Source organism: Dryobates pubescens, chromosome Z (assembly GCF_014839835.1).
Source record: "Dryobates pubescens isolate bDryPub1 chromosome Z, bDryPub1.pri, whole genome shotgun sequence".
Classification (NCBI taxonomy): Eukaryota; Metazoa; Chordata; class Aves; order Piciformes; family Picidae; genus Dryobates; species Dryobates pubescens.
Genome location: NC_071657.1, coordinates 12,895,237 through 12,910,807, shown reverse-complemented (window position 1 = coordinate 12,910,807; position 15,571 = coordinate 12,895,237). Strand labels below are relative to the sequence as shown.

Sequence of the window (15,571 nt, the reverse complement as noted above, 5' to 3'; positions counted from 1 at the left end):
AGGGGCGGGGCGCGCCCGTCCGCCCGTCTGAGTCCAGTCCGGGCTTTGTCTCCGCCTCCGCCGGTGGAGCCGCGTCCCAAGGGCCGGGAGGCGGGCGCGGAGGGGAGGCAGGGCAGCGGCAGGCAGCGGGGGACAGCGGGGGACAGCGGCTCCCGAGTCCTCGCCGCGCGCAGTCCAATGCCCGGCAGCTCGGGGCGAGGAGCGACTGCGCTTTCCTGCCGTGGCACGGCGAGTGCCTCCAGCCTAGGAGTTTTACTGAAGCAGCCGTCACAGCGGGAGCACTTTTGGTAGAGAGGGAGCAGCAGGAGACCCCGAAATGACTTACCTCCCGAAGCGCGACTGAACGGGACTTAACTGGAGTGGAACCGTAGTGGAATTTGGGTCTGGAGAGGAGTTGCTAACGCCTTTTTTTCTCTTTTTTTCTTTTTTTTTTTTCTTTTTTTTTTCCCCTCCCTGTGCCCTCCCTTCTTTTCGCCCATCATTGGAAATGAACAAATTGCATTTGCAATTCAGAAAGTAGAAATATTAAATACTCCATCCCCCAGGAAGCACACATGTAGTAATGACAAAGGATTGCAAAGGAGAGAGTGGCTCCAGTTTCCCAGAGAGATCCCCTTAAATGGATTACTAAATGGGACACTACATCAGCTAGTCCTGTCCTCTAGCTGCCTAGATACATGCACCGAAAAGGTACAGTACTCCCCCGTCCGTGTCCCCTACCTGGTGTTTTGGGGTTGCTTGCAAAGGAAAGCTCCCGGGTCGCCCCGGCAGGCTCGGGAGGACTGAGGATGGTGTGTGGTTTGAGGCTGGATGAGGCTGTCTCGACGGCGTTTGCAGCGCCTGGGGAGGAGAATAGCCGCCTGCAAGTGCACAGGCTGCGCTTGCTGTTGCCACTTCACAGGCATCTCGTGGCTTCGCTTTTTCTCTTTTTTAACCCCACCGCCACATACACAGAGAACTGCTTGATGTGGTAGTTTTCCTCCCTAGCCCCTTGACACGGTTTGCATGCGCGGTGCTGGAGCTCCTCTTTGCCTCCTCAGCCCCGAGCCCCACTTGGAGCGGGCCGGCAGCAGTGAGGGGGGCGCGCCCGCTGGGGCGCCGCTGGGAGTTAGGCGGCCGCGGGACGCTGCCGCCGGGTCTGAGGCTGGTGCTCGCTCACCCTGGGCCTCCCAGCATCTTGTGGAGCTGGGTTGCGGACTGGGGGTGGGAGGCGTTTTGGCGTCTTTGTTATGGGGACAATGTGGGCACTCAGTGGAGAGGCGTAACCCCACGGTCTACGCGCTTCCTTGCCGGGTAGTCGGGTTGTGGTCCATTTCTTTATTTTTCTTTTATCTGTTTTTTCAAGGCTGGGGTTGCGTTTTGAGGAAAGTGGCCAGGAACCGATGAAACTTACTCGGCGGCGCAGCCCCCGGCGCTGGCGCGGGCTTTGTTCGCGATCGTGGGCTGGGGCGGCGGGCTTCTCTCCCTGCTGACAGCGGCCACCTTCCTCTCCGCCCGGCCCCGGCGGAGGGGGGCTGCCGGCTGCACTCCCGCAGCTCCGGGGAGAAAGGTGGCTCTCGGGCAGGGCTGCTCCCCGCCCCTTTCTGCCGGGCGCCGCCAGTATCCCCCTCGCGGGCCGGTGGCTGTACCGGCAGCTTCTGCCTGGATGGTGAGCGCAGGCCGGCGGGCTGGCCTTCGGCGCCGAGCCCGAGAAAGACCAGAACCCTCCGAGCGGTTTGCCGGGCCGGGAACATCGCGGGGCAGTCCGGCTCCTGCTCCCTGCGCCCGCGCCCCAGCCCTGCTACTCCTGAAGCCTCTGTCCTCCCTCCGGCCCCGGGGGAGCCAGGCGAAGCGGCGGAAAAGAGAAAGTTTTTCTAAGGGGGAATAACAAGGCCGACCGGCACAAAGGAGTTGCTGTTCAGCCAGCCTTTCCTGAGGCGCTGGGGGCTGGTGGCGCGGCGGCGCGGAGCCCCCGGCCTGGCGGCGGGGCGCTGGGAAGCCGGGCGGGGGCCCTGAATGGGGGAGCTTTCATGCCTCTGATGCTGGGGGGGGGACGGGATGCTGAGACGGATAAGGATTTCTCTCTAGGCTCAGATATACCCCATACTCCTGCCTGCACGGGCAGAGAAGGCTCTAGGCTGAAAGAAAGGTGCTACAGGAGTCGTGGCTGCGGCTCCACACGAGCTGGAGACCGCGGGTGTTTCCCGCCCCGCCCCGGGCTCTGCTTTTGCCAGGGATGCTTTGGGGACGCGGAGCCGAGACGGAGGGAGGGCGGTGGCGCCTCAGGCAGCCCTGAGGGCCGGCTTGGGGTCAGCACCGCCCCGCCGCTGGAGAGGGAGGCGAAAAGTTTGGGTCTTCATCACGCGTGGAGAAACTACCTGCTTCTTGCGAGGGTTCGGCCGTCCCACCGCCCCTTCCTTCCTTCCTGCCCGAGGGAGGCGTTTCCCGGGGGTGGCTCCCGAGGGTGCGGGTGGGGATCTGGCGGGGAAAGCGGTGCTGAGCTGCAACGCGGTTATCTGGAGCGAAGATGCCCTCCGCTTCTCCTGCCTGGCTCTTTCCAGGGTGAGTCGCAAGGCAGTAACTGCTGGGTTTTTCTTGGGCAAATAGCTCTGTCTTTCTAACCGTGAGCGCTCGCTCAAAGGGAAATTTCCTCTCTCGAGGTAATTGCAGCTTTTGAAGTTTGTAAACATGTGCGCTTGTGCCAAGCGTGCGTGTGGCGCGTATCTCTAAGCAGCTGTGGACAGAAAATTATTTCACTGGTAGAACGACACAATTGAAGGCTGTGGTCTGCCCCGTGGTACATTGTGCAAGACGCTAATTCCTGACTCTACAAGGTGAATGCTTGATTTTCCAAAGGAGCACACACGGCTTGCAGGTGTTATAAATACCAAAGAGTTCAAAGTCTACAACCATTTTCTCTCACAGGGCTGCGTGATGTGGCTTATTATTTGGCACAGTGTGCTAACTTGTGTTTAGTATCCTCCACCAGGGATATTAATTATTAAGCTAACCTCAAAGATAGTAGCTAGAGGCTACTATACTAGTAGCTACTATTTTCCTGCTGTCTTTACAAAAATCAGTGCAGTGACTGGTTTTGGTTTTCATTTAAGTATTATCCAGTGAGCCATTCTCATCCAAGTAGTCTTTACTTGGCATGTAAATCCTTTTTGGCATCAGCATGAGAAAGTCCAGTAGTCAGAGTCTTCTAATCGCAGAACTCTCAGAGATTTTGAGGGGTCTGTGGCATTTCTCTCAGTAAGATTTATGCAGCTGTGATCATGTTCAGGACTTCTTTTGTTGTTTGTTTTCAGACCAGAAAAGCAAAATGATCTTCCTCTGGTTAACTGCTGAGATTTCTTGTTTTGTCTTGTTTTGTTTTGGGTGGCTTTTTTGTTTGTTTTTGTTTTAATGAGACCAGTGTAGTATATGATGAGGACATGTGGGTCTACTCCACCAAACGCCTTTCTTCATGGAATTGCCTCATACATGATTGATAGCAAATCTTAGCTTCAGTAACATCAGGAAGGTTTGTCACTGTTAAAAAAGTATAGTTGCCAAGGCTGTCTAGGATATGATTTTATCTAAAAGGAACCCATCTTTAATATGGTAGCTTCCATAAGGCATAAGACAAAAAGTACATATACTCTCTTTGAGCTGAACAATTTCCTATGCATGACAAGGCTGATCTCTGTTCTCTACCACTCTTTACTGGAGAAAATCTCTGGCTTTCATAAAGGTTTAGTTCAGCAGCAGGTGCCTGGTTCAGGTTTCTTTCTGAATTCTAAATGAGTTTTAAAATAGCAAGTAATACTGTATAAAGTATAGTTGCAACACTTACTCTTCATGTAGTAAGAATCAAATGCTTGAAGCATGGGTGAATTCTTTCAGGGAAGATGAATCATATGGCCAAAAAAGTTCTATGTATTGTCAATTAGTCAATATTAAGACTGTATTCTTACTTAATGGAAAAAATCAACCTTATCAACTGAATTCATGCTACTTGAAGCAAAAAATAATTGGGCCCTAACAGTTGTGGGAAACACAACTAGCTAACATCTCTAGCTACTTGAAGATAAAAGTGAGTATTACTGTAGACCCTCTCTTAATGTTTGTAAATAGAGGATCAGAGTTACTGGAGTTTAAGACTGAAGAAGGATGAAGGTCAGACTTAGGATAAGGAGTTGCCTTCATTGAAATAAAAAGAAAAAAGAATAAAGGAACAAGAAAAGGAGAAAGATCAAATTAATGACCTGTGATAAATCCAGGCGGGAACTGTTTGCATTAAAAAGGAAGTAGGTGATTGTGAACTTGCTTGTGCATGTTTTGTGAAGGGAAGGGGAAATTTGTCATCTTGTTTTGAAGAGCCTTATATAAATACACATGAAAGGAGTTCTCATGGTTTACAGCAGGGGAGACATAAAATGTTTTAGGATTAGATAGACCTAGGCTAATACATGCCTTGCATGCAGCTTGTTTGCAAGAACACATTGTTACACTACCCAAACAAACGTTTTGTGTGTAGAACCTGATTCCCATGCACTGTGGCAGAGCGCTGAAAACAACAACCAGGTAGGTTCTGGAAAATAATGAACTACATTAGATGCAGCATACACTAGAGAAGAGTTGAACCAGAAACCAGAAGTGTTCACTATCCTAATTTGGCACAGATGCTACAATATTTTACCTTCTAATATTCATTTATTAAAGAGGTAAATCTTTAGCCCTTATCCTACCCATTCTCATTCACCCGAGTAAGCTTTGTTCACCCAGTGAAGCTTTGCTTGACTGAATAGTTGTTGGAGAGTAAAGGCAAATGATGAAATATTACTCAAATAGGGATTTATTTTTCATGTTTAGGCCCCGGGTTGAAAATACTTGATGAGGACCTGAAGCTATGGTGAGAGTACATTTACACTGCATTGACCTTCAGTGTTAAGTCAGACCAAGGTCTGTGTGTTGTGGAGCAAGTCACATCTGACAAATTGTGGCAAGCTTTGTCTTAACAATGGTACAGAAAAATAAGATGAATAAGCAGTGCTTTGTATTGATGACCATTTGAGCATTTTATGTTCATTAATTCTTTGTATCAGGATTACTCTGAGGTGGACATGGCATGCACAGAGATAATTTTTGTGGTAAAATGCAGTCAATAGTAGCATGGGGTCCAGCATACAGCAACTGGGAATGGTGTTCAATAGCAAAAGCAAGCAGCTGGGGCAAAGCTTGGGTCTAAGCCTGCCATCTCACTGTAGGAGTACTTTCAGTTTTTGTTCCATCACACCAGTTTCTTGAGTGAGGAACAGTTTAAATGTGCATAGGATATGTGAAGGCAGAAGAATTCCCCATCTCAACGCAAATCTGTAATGCTGGATTTTGCATGTCTTTATTTTCTTTATCTGCTGTCTCGTGAGACAACTAAACCATTACCTGTGGCCATGGACATAACTGAATGTTCATGTATCTACAGTGTTAGATCTTTAACTGCGCATGGCAAATGATGGTTTGGCTTTGGGTCTTGATTACAACATGGCAAGTATGGCAGCAGAGCTCCAAGGCACTGTTTTAAGATTTAAAGGGAAGAGTGCCACCTACTGTGCTGTAATTATACATATTCCATGTCCTGCCTGTCCTCTGGAGTTTCCAAGCTGCTTGTTTGCCTATCGCATTTCAGCAGCTGTAAGATGTGAAAGGATTCAAAATTAAATGTGATAGGGGGAACTGAGGGAAGATTTTTTTTTAAAAAAATGAAGGAAAGAGATATGCACCAACCACATAAGTCTGTTCTGGAGGTGTTAGAAGGGCTTCATTGAAAGACAGGCATAGAAATATTTGCAGTTTTTGTCATTTCAAACTTATAAAGGCTGCTAACAGTTTATTGTGGGGCCACTGGAAATGGGAAAGGCAATGCAAAATCTGTCTGCCCCCATAAAATAATCATACTCTCAGCTTTCATAGTCCAGGTGAACATTAATGGGGATGCCAGACTTATGCCCTCTGAAATCTAGAAAAGGAAAAAAAAACCAAAAACAAACGAACAAAAAAACTTTCAAAGAAGGAAGAGGATAACAAGAAAAACCCAGCATTAATTATCCTGTAATTTGCTGCAAAACCTCTTGAAGTCTTTCCCAGTATAGAACTGTAGTTATTTTTTAGCCAGAAGGAGGGATATACTATGGTCTGTGTGAGCAGAGTCCTTTTTTTATGAAAGGGATTTTTCCCCAAGCCCTAAAATGTTTCTTTAGGGGCTGGAATAGAGATGTAAAATGAAGTAGATAAACCAGCCATTAACAGAACTGCCAGTTCCTGCATCTCTAGAGTGAAGACATATGGTAATTCACTACATTCAGTGATGACCTTTCCTTTAAAAGTATTTTTAATAGTAGGCATTCCTATATAGAATATTTATACTAGATACTTGAAATTCACATGTCATGGACTACCCTATGACATTTTTTACTTTTTTTTTTAGCTACTGACAAAACTGCTTCTAAGAAACGTTCTGTAGAAATGCAGTTTTACAACACTCATGCAGTGCTGAAGTAAGAGTCTCTGTGGCCAGATGCACAGTGTTGCAGCACATTATACAATAGCAGCATGGGTGCTGTCCTCGGTATGGAAAGTGTTTGGCTCCTTCTCCATCACCCTCCCCAGTTAAAGCCATGCCTTGACTGTAGAGTTATACCCTTTATGTGATGTGGGCCAAAGATGCATTCCTTTGCTTTCATGATCTCTCTGGCCAGTTGCCTTAAGTGAAAACATGATGTTTATCAAAATGGAAAGAGATTATGTTTTTATTACACCTTTTCACTTTAGTCTGAGACTGTCTAGTGGATGAGAGCTATAATACTAGCATTTTTACTGAAGATATTAGTGGAAGTTTGATTATTTTGAAGAAAAAGGAATTCCTAACCCTAATCAATTTTGCAGTGACCCCAATAGCCTTAGAGGGCCTTCTAGTAATGAAAATGTGTAGAGTATATAATAGATATGGTCAGCTGTTCCAGTTCATCAGACAGAAAGAGTTCTGTCTCATATGAATCCCCAACACAATGGGAAAAAACTGTGTCCAAATACATTCCTGACTCAGCTTTACTCAGATGTTCTCTATATTGAGTATTCCTGTGTATGACTTTGGTAGTCAGACATGAAATCCGCTATGTTGGTTTCTTCTCCATCGTTCATGAACATTTATCCATTACTTGCACTCAATGCAGCCATTCATTGAAATGTTAATAAGAATTTGAACAGTTATAGCTCTAAAGTAATGTTTCTTTTTTTTTTTCTTTATCAGAAAAAAAAATGGTGATTTGTTGGTGCCTTTTGAAATCTACTTTTTATTGGTAGATTGAGATGGATTCTGAGCTAATTCCTTCTACATTCCTGAATTATGGCCTAGCTAGGCACTGTCGCTGGGATCTTCATCTATTAATCATGGAAGCTGCTTTCTTATTCGGTTGCCATAGTTTCAGTGCCTCAGATAGTGTTGGGGTGCCTTGGGAAAGGCTTGAGATATACTCGGACTTGCAAGCGTTGCAGTTATTTTGGCAGTAGAAGAGCTCTGAAGGAACAGAGAACAACATCCAACATTATTTAGAGTTGGATTAAAAGAGGAAACTTCTGCATGTGTCTCTCTGGACCTTGTTATGTGAACATCCAGCTGATACTTACTCCCAAGATTTGCTTTTGGTTTTGTCTTGCTGGTAAAACTGTGCGTTTCAGAGACTAATGGCTACCTTTATCCATTGCAAGAGCAAAAAAGGCCTTTCATTAGTTCTGCTGATAAATGGTTGAGTATATTAAGGCATTTAGGATTTCCTAAGCAATTCAGGTAATTTGTTTTACATTCTGTTTTAACCTAGCTACATACAGCATGACATCATTTTTGAGACTAAGTTAATGTTTATTGTTACCTTAAATTTAATAAAAAGACAATAAGTGCTCTTTTGTTAGCCGCAGAGCTGCTTGAATTACAAAGTAGAAAAAGGGAAATAAACTTTTTTTCCAGGCAGAACCAGTGCTCTTTCTGCATTGTGTTAACATTGGCAGTATTTTTTTTTTTTAAATGTTTCAGTATCTGTTCACAAATGGAGCATTAAAACATACATACTTTCAGGAATGTGGAGCTGTAAGTAGTCAGGAATAGTTTTCCAGCTACTTTCCCATTTTTCTAGTTTGTTAAACTAACTTGCCAGTGTAATGCTGAATATTAATTGTTTTGTGAGTTATGATTGATAGGAAATAATGCACAAATATCTTTCATTAAGCAAGTCATGATCTCCTTTTCCTTTTGAGAAAAACATTTCATTACTTCTGTGTGAACAGGAGTGAGGCATATCTTTTAGCAGATATTTAAATCCCATTTCTTTTGCACTATACATTACAGTGGTTTCCCTCCAGTTCAAATAAAGCAATTTCATTTGTGCAGACATAAGCTTGATACATATTTTCTGTTAAAAAAGAAAAAAAAGAAAAAAAGCTTTGAATAGTCACATCAAGCAAAGACTCATGTTAAAAGCTGGTCAGTTTAGGTTAAAGAACTCAGTATAATTGGAACTAATCTGGAAATTTAACCACCTTTTTACTTTCAGATAGTTGGCTTTCATTCAGAGATGAGTTTTAAAACACCAGTTTGGGACTTCCCAATCTTGTCAGTTTTTCAAGTGAAATCAACAAGCAGTTTGACAACATGTGCCTGTTGCTTGTAATACACCCTCAGGAGTCCTATCAACTGAACCAATTGAAGTCCAGAAATTTCACATGAACTTTAAATATGACAAAGCTTTGTTTGCTTGTAAATGCACAGAAAAACTGTATTTGTAATTTTATACTCTGACATAGTATGGAAGTTTCAGTTTTACAGTCTGGCTTTTGTGTACTCTGTTGTATATGCATATTTTGCATAAAATCAGTCCCAGCCTTTTTCCTGTTAAACTCACAATGTGCATGTATCAAGCAGACTGACACTCTGACAAAACAAAATTATATGTTCTGGTCATTTTGTAGTTCCTTTTGGAAGGGAGCTGGTGATTGTATAAGGAAATTGTTACAGTGGAAAAATATCATAGGTCAAAAGCTGTAGATGTACAAATTCAGTTGTGTTTTTGTTCTCAGAATGTATTGTACTCCATGTAGTTTCAGGTTAGGTGTAGAACCACTCTGCAGTTCTGAAAGGTATATTTGTATTTTCTCTAACATTAATTAATCATTAAGTGAGTGATAGGTGGATTTATTGTCAGTATGGAAGCTGAATCTTGTTCCTGTTGGAGAGTGAAAAAAGAGTTATCTACTGAGCACCTCAGTAACAAGCCTTTACTCCATTTATAATCCAGTATAGTTATTTCTGTTTGTTTATGGTTGGTCATAAAAGTTCTGCATCCACAAATAGCTTAATTTTAGCATCAAAATGCACTATTCTTGTCAAGGAAAGAAAATAATCATTTCTGGGAAAGTAATTATTATATTTTGTGTCTTTTTAGCAATGTTATAGTGTTTGCTTTGCAAATCTTGAACATGTTGAGTATCATCTTACTTCCTGAATATTATTCTCAGGCTAAAACTTGTTTAGGACTGCTTGCTCATGAAGGGACCTGAAAGACAGGAAAGTCATCCCCCACTCCTCCACAGACTTCCCTGGTACTTGCAGCTGGTCCTGGGTGAAAGCCGAGTTTTGGAGCAGCTGCATGGCGTGGAGAGGGTTGGCCAGATCCCTGGCCTTTGCATCTGAGTCTGTGAAGGAAATGCTGTGGTTGCACTCAGCTTGAGCCAGCAGGATACTACTGCATCCTGTCCCAAAACACCAAAGCATGGGAAAAGATAGGATGGGATGCCTTTTTGCCATCCGGAGCTCCTTTTCTGCTACTTGCTCTGTATGGAGGGTATAGCCCCCTGTTCATTGCCTGATGACAAAGCAGGAGCTGGGTCCCATAGGATTATCTTTCTTGAGTTCACACCATGAGTGTGGCTCAATGCAGCCTGATATTTGACTCAAAATGACTTTTTTTATTATAGAGTATCACGGGCTTTCTGACTGCAATTTTGAACTTTGCATCATAGTGTTTTTAGTAGTGGCTTGTCATCATGGCTCTCTGACAAAAGAAGGCCATTGTATATTAAATAAACTTTTGAAGTTAGTTTTCTGTATTAACAGAGTTGGGTGCTGTGTGTGTAAACTTCTAATAGTGTTCAACTCATTCCACTTATGAATTATTTGTATTTACTAATTAGAAATGCATAGCTTTTGCAATTACAAATTACTTTTCCATACCATTGTAGACAGAAACTTTCATAGTTTAATTGATTTTTAAAACATTTTCTGTAGCCTGTTATAGGGGGGTGATTATACAATATATTTTGGTTTTGAGAACTGTGTCCATGCAGTACCTTTATTTTATATAAATACTTGGTGCAGATTTTTGTTTGTTTGTTTGTTCTTGGAAAGGAATGAAAGAGGAGAGCCTTTTCAGGTTTCGCAAAGAGGTAAGAAGACTTAACTTCTTTCTAGTGATTCTTTCAGATACCTTTTTTTTTTTCCCCTCAATGAAATTATTCTTGAATTTGAACAGGAATTTGTTTTTCTTTAACAAGAAATTAAGAACTGAATCTTTAAAGTGCTGTTGTGGGAAGAGGAAGGTCCAGTTGCATGAGTTGCTACACTTTTTCATTATTATCTGCAAGGTGTTTCCTTTTAATTCTGTTGTAGGGAAGTTGAACATGTTCAGATACACTGATTAATTCCATCACGAGATGTGTATGTTGTAGGGTGGTGTCGTCTTTTTTTGCTTTATCCTGTTCTAAGCATAAAACTTAGAGATATTGCCAGAACACTTCCTTTCCCAAGATAAAAAAAAACCAAAACCACAACAAAACAAAACACTGCAGACAACACCAGACCAAAGCCGATGATCCTGTTCTTGTTCAACAACATGTATAGTCCAAAAGACAGATTTAGCCATTGTGGAGCTAACTACCCAAAGGTATGAGGTGAAGGCTGGTGTTCGGCTGACTGGGAGAATAATGCAGTTTTGATTTGTCAGAATGTTTTTCTTAGAGTACCACATACAAGTGTTAAACTATGTATTAAAGTTTGAATGTAAAGCATGAAGTGTAGAAAAGAGTAAGTTCTGTGCCGTACATATATCTAATTCCCTTTCAGTGTGCCCTTTACATTATGACCAATTGTTCATATTCAGCAGTGTCTGTCATAAGCTCTCTCATGTGTTGGTGAAATCTTGGAGGTAGTATCATTAGGGGAAGAAAAACACAAACAAAAAATAACCAAACCAACCAACCAAAACTAACCAAAACAAAAAAACCCAAACCAAAACAAAACAAAAAACCAAACACCAACCCCAACCAGAAAACCTCCTAACAACCAAAACCAAACCCACACAGCATCCAGCTCAAATGAGAGAGAGAATTCATCAGGGTCTTTTCTGTGGCTGTTAATAAATGCAAGTGATGTGCTGCAGAAGGGTGTAACATGTAGACCACTAATGTTGGAGAAAAGGTCTGTAAGAATGCTTGCATTAATTTACCTTGAATAGCAAATCAGATCTATGGACATTTCTTTTTTTTTTTTTTATGCGATCATTAATCTGTTTTAGTTTTGAACAGATTAAAGAATTGTTATCACTGTGAAAGAACTTCAAAAACTTTTAAAAACCTGCAGCACCTATACAAATGCTTATACTGTTGCCTTTTTAAGAAGGCCTAATCCTGATCTTCTCCTTTGGGCCTGTCTCCAAAGATCCAATACCTGGATTCCCAGCTGTAAAGATATATTCAAATTCGTTGCCTTAGATTGCATGAATATGTCACCAGAACATTGCTCATGTAGGTAAGTGCAGAGGAGCTGGGTTGAAGCACAAAAATATGGGTTAGCAGGATCTAACTTTCTGATCTGCTAACATCAAACAGAAAAATGAGGGCAGAGTTTTGCTTTAGATTGCATGTCCATATTTATTTCACCAGACAGGATTTGTCTAGTAAAGATAACCTCTGACTCATTCATATTGGTGACATAAACTTTGCTGACTTCAGTAGGCCTACTAATTGCTGAAATGTGAAAATTCTGGTGGATATTAACTCATAAGAAAATTAATATGCGTTGTACTGTAAGGGCATCTGTACATTGAATTGATATTTCAGCTTCAGAGAGTCTAGTAGTGGAAATTTTTGAACAGTAAACCAGCAGAGAATGTGTTAGTAAGGGGGCTGGGGTGCTACTTTGCAGCTGTGCTGCCTACTTCTAGACAACTATCATATGACAGCCTGCTCAAACAACTACCCCCATTTAAAAAACACAGTTGCGTAAGAACAAACACAACACATTTACCAAAATACATTCATGGGGGGGAGGCAGGGCCTTAAAGATTTCAATGGATGGAGTATACTGAGAGGAAATCCGTTGCATTTTCTTTAGATTGCATGTCAAAGCCTGGAAAGGGGGTGGATAACATTTCTCCTTATTACATACTGGCTTTAAAAATTTCAAGAGAAAAAGACCTTCCACCTTCCGACACAGTTTATAAATGCAGGAGTTAATCTGTAACGGCAGTGTGCTGTCTAGAGAAACAGTAGAAGAGCTTGGTCACTTTTTTTTTTTTTTTTTTTTTTTTGTAATTATACTGAGAAATACTTCAAGTTTTCTGACAGCCTGTTCAGCCGGGACACTTAAGTTCTGAAAAGGAAGGGAAATGCCCTGTACGTTTTCCTTTGCATGTAGCCTGCCCTCTTGTGTTCTAGAATCTCAGTGCAGACTCTTCAGGCATCCAGATGATAAGGAAGGTGGTGAAAAACAGAACAAAACCAAGAAATGATGGACACAAGCCATGCTCCTCAAAGGCACTGATTTTGTCTGTGTGTGTTTGCTTGCTGTTCGCAGTATAAGAAGCAATATCGTTTTCAGCTTTCTTAAACAGAGACTTTAGAAAGTGGGTTAGCCAAACTGATGTGCAGAAAAGCTCTAGGAGTGAATTTGCAGTGATGGGTAAAGGCCATAATGCATATGATTAAAGTGAGACATGCTGCCTACACAAGGAATTGCTAACAAGATTCTTTCACAGCTTTCATGTCTCAGCCCTGCTTTTACAGAAAATAAATTCCTGTTTAGTTTCAGTGGTTGCAACATTTTGCACAGCCCTACAGGATAGATAAGGTAATCAAACTATACAAGTGCAACCAGTTGGACACAAAATAATACAATTTGCAGAAACAGTGGCTGTGCATATTAGCAAAATGGTGTCCCAAGTTAACATTTGCTTGGTCTGTTTTGAGCTCCTGTGGTGTTGCTGCTTAGTTCTTCAGTAGTCACAGGGAAGGGAGGCCAAAAGCACAGATGAAGGTAAGGCAAATGAGTTGGATGTTTCAGAGAAAAGGGAAGGCAGGGATTTTGCGTCCATTAAAAATAACCCATGTTCAAGCAGTAGGGTAGAAATTGTTTCAAGCTGTTAAATAGTGCATGGCACTAGTTCTAGCACTTCCTCTTGCTCATAGGAAGTATATTTTCTGTAACTCAAACGAGCATTTAAATACTCTCCTATGTTTAAAGAGCTTCCAGAATTTAGAGTTATATAAAGTTTCTGTGATATGCAGATAAATAGACTGCAATAGCTGTTTGTTGTCCGAGTGTTTAAAGAAATGGTAATTGCAGTAATTCATTAGTTTAGAAGTGATTCAGAAGTCAGCTGGAAATGTGTTTGACACACAAATCTAAGGCTATTTAATTTTTCAAGTTTTTTAACTTGTTGAGAAATAGTTTGTATCTGGATGTGGATTTTGCCTCAGGTCAGTTCCATGTGAAGTCAGTGCTTCTTCTAAACCATTTCATTTGTGTCCTGCTTGAGACACAACATCTTTCAGCCTTCATTTCATTATCAATAGTCATATTATAGATATGGAACAAGAGACATGCAGATTCTGGAAGTGGTTCTTTTAGCTAAGAGTTACTTTTGTGTTAAGGATACAAGTCCAAGTGCTCCAGTCTTACCAAAAAGAACTTACAGGGGTTAGCATGTTTTGGGATTTGTTTGTTTGTTTGTTTTTAATTCAAATCAAGATCCCCACAGAGAGAGTTTTATACGTTTTGGAGTAATTTTGTTCCCACTGCTGTGGGTCTCTTCAGATCCACACAGGTTGAGAAATCAGCAGTAGGTCACAGCTGACTGATCAAGACAACTATGCTCACATAGATGCTGATTGGCTCTTGACTTCCCTTGCAGCTTTAGATTTGTCTTCCATGTATCTGTTTTGCCAGGGTACAGTCGACTCCCATCTGGGGAAAACCTTTCTGAAAAGGTTGCATATTTGTATTTGCATCCTGACATTGCTTTATGAATAGATGCCTGCTTCTGACCCCAGTTCAGACCTTTGCCCTCTGCTCAATCCACACCTTACGTCGTATCTGCAAGCCTGTAGGTGGTTTTAGGCAGAGACTTGATTCGAAAGCTGCTGTGTGTAGAAGAAAGGCGATACACTCACAAAAAAAAGCACTCAGTTCTTCAGTCTCAGCTGATCAAGTCTCACTGTTGTGGGCTTTTTTTTAAGTGAATTTTGTGTGTTTAGAATGTGTCATGGCTAAGATGCCTAGAGATTTAGAGCAGAAACAACTCAAACACATACATAAATAAATCAGACATGTCGAAAGCATTATGAAAGACACCAAACTTTCTTTTGCTGGGTACATCATGAAGGTGGTGCACTAGAAGTGCATTGGTGATGCACAGAAATTCATCTGCAGATAAATAAATGTTTCATACCTGTTACATGCAAGTAAACCAGACATTTTTAGGCAGTTAGGTTTTTTTTAATATATATTTTGTGTGAGCTATTAGCTTCAGGTTTGGAGAAGTTCAGACTGAAAGCATCTGTTTCTTCTCAGTAAAAAAAAAGAGACTCCCTAAGCATCTGTCCCAAGGCCATCTCAACACTGACTGATGAAGCCTGAGAAAATAGGGAGTTTGTACATTGGAGAGGGCACTGGATTTTCAGTGCAGCCAACACAAGGTGATGTGAAGAGATGTAGAGTTGTTTAATAGCATCAAATCATCTTGCTGAGAGTAGTGTCTCAGTAGCCAGGACTGTGTAAACTTGTTGCCAACTCCAGCTCAGGTCTTGCCAATTCAGACAACTAAAGGTGATTTCTGCAATACAGTGGTGAAACCAGTGGGGATGAAATGTGATGCTACTCAGTGACGAGGCAGCTCATACTAACTAGACTGGTTGTCTTTTAAGAAATAGGTGGGATAGTCCATGAAATACTGCTGTGATGCAATATATGCAGGATTTCCATTGACTTCAGTGGGTGTTTAACAACTACACTGTCTTCACTGTGGCTCTATCATAGAAAACACTAGGACATCTCTGCTTTAAATTCCATTGTGATTTTATGCTATAGTGTGAGATAAAAGAACTGGAATTTGCAAGACTAAATGGAAAATTAAGGGTAAGATATTTCTCTTAACTGCAGGGGGAAATCCTCACTTTTTATCAGTTTAAATGAAACTCTCTTCTTGAATCTGGTACTTGATGCTAACGCATATTTTCAGTGTGAACTCAGCAGGCAAAAGATGAGAAGCTGTTTTGTCCTGCTGAA

General features: G+C 42.0%; 1 protein-coding gene across 1 annotated transcript in view; it reads left to right on the top strand.

The window, feature by feature from the left end:
- Positions 1-430: 430 nt before the first annotated feature.
- The window catches only part of SEMA6A (semaphorin 6A), a 115,443-nt gene continuing 100,302 nt past the window's right edge, over positions 431-15,571 (top strand). The window contains exon 1 of the mRNA XM_054178247.1: positions 431-690. The gene's annotated coding sequence lies outside the window, so the exon portion shown is untranslated. The remainder of the gene's footprint in view (positions 691-15,571) is intronic.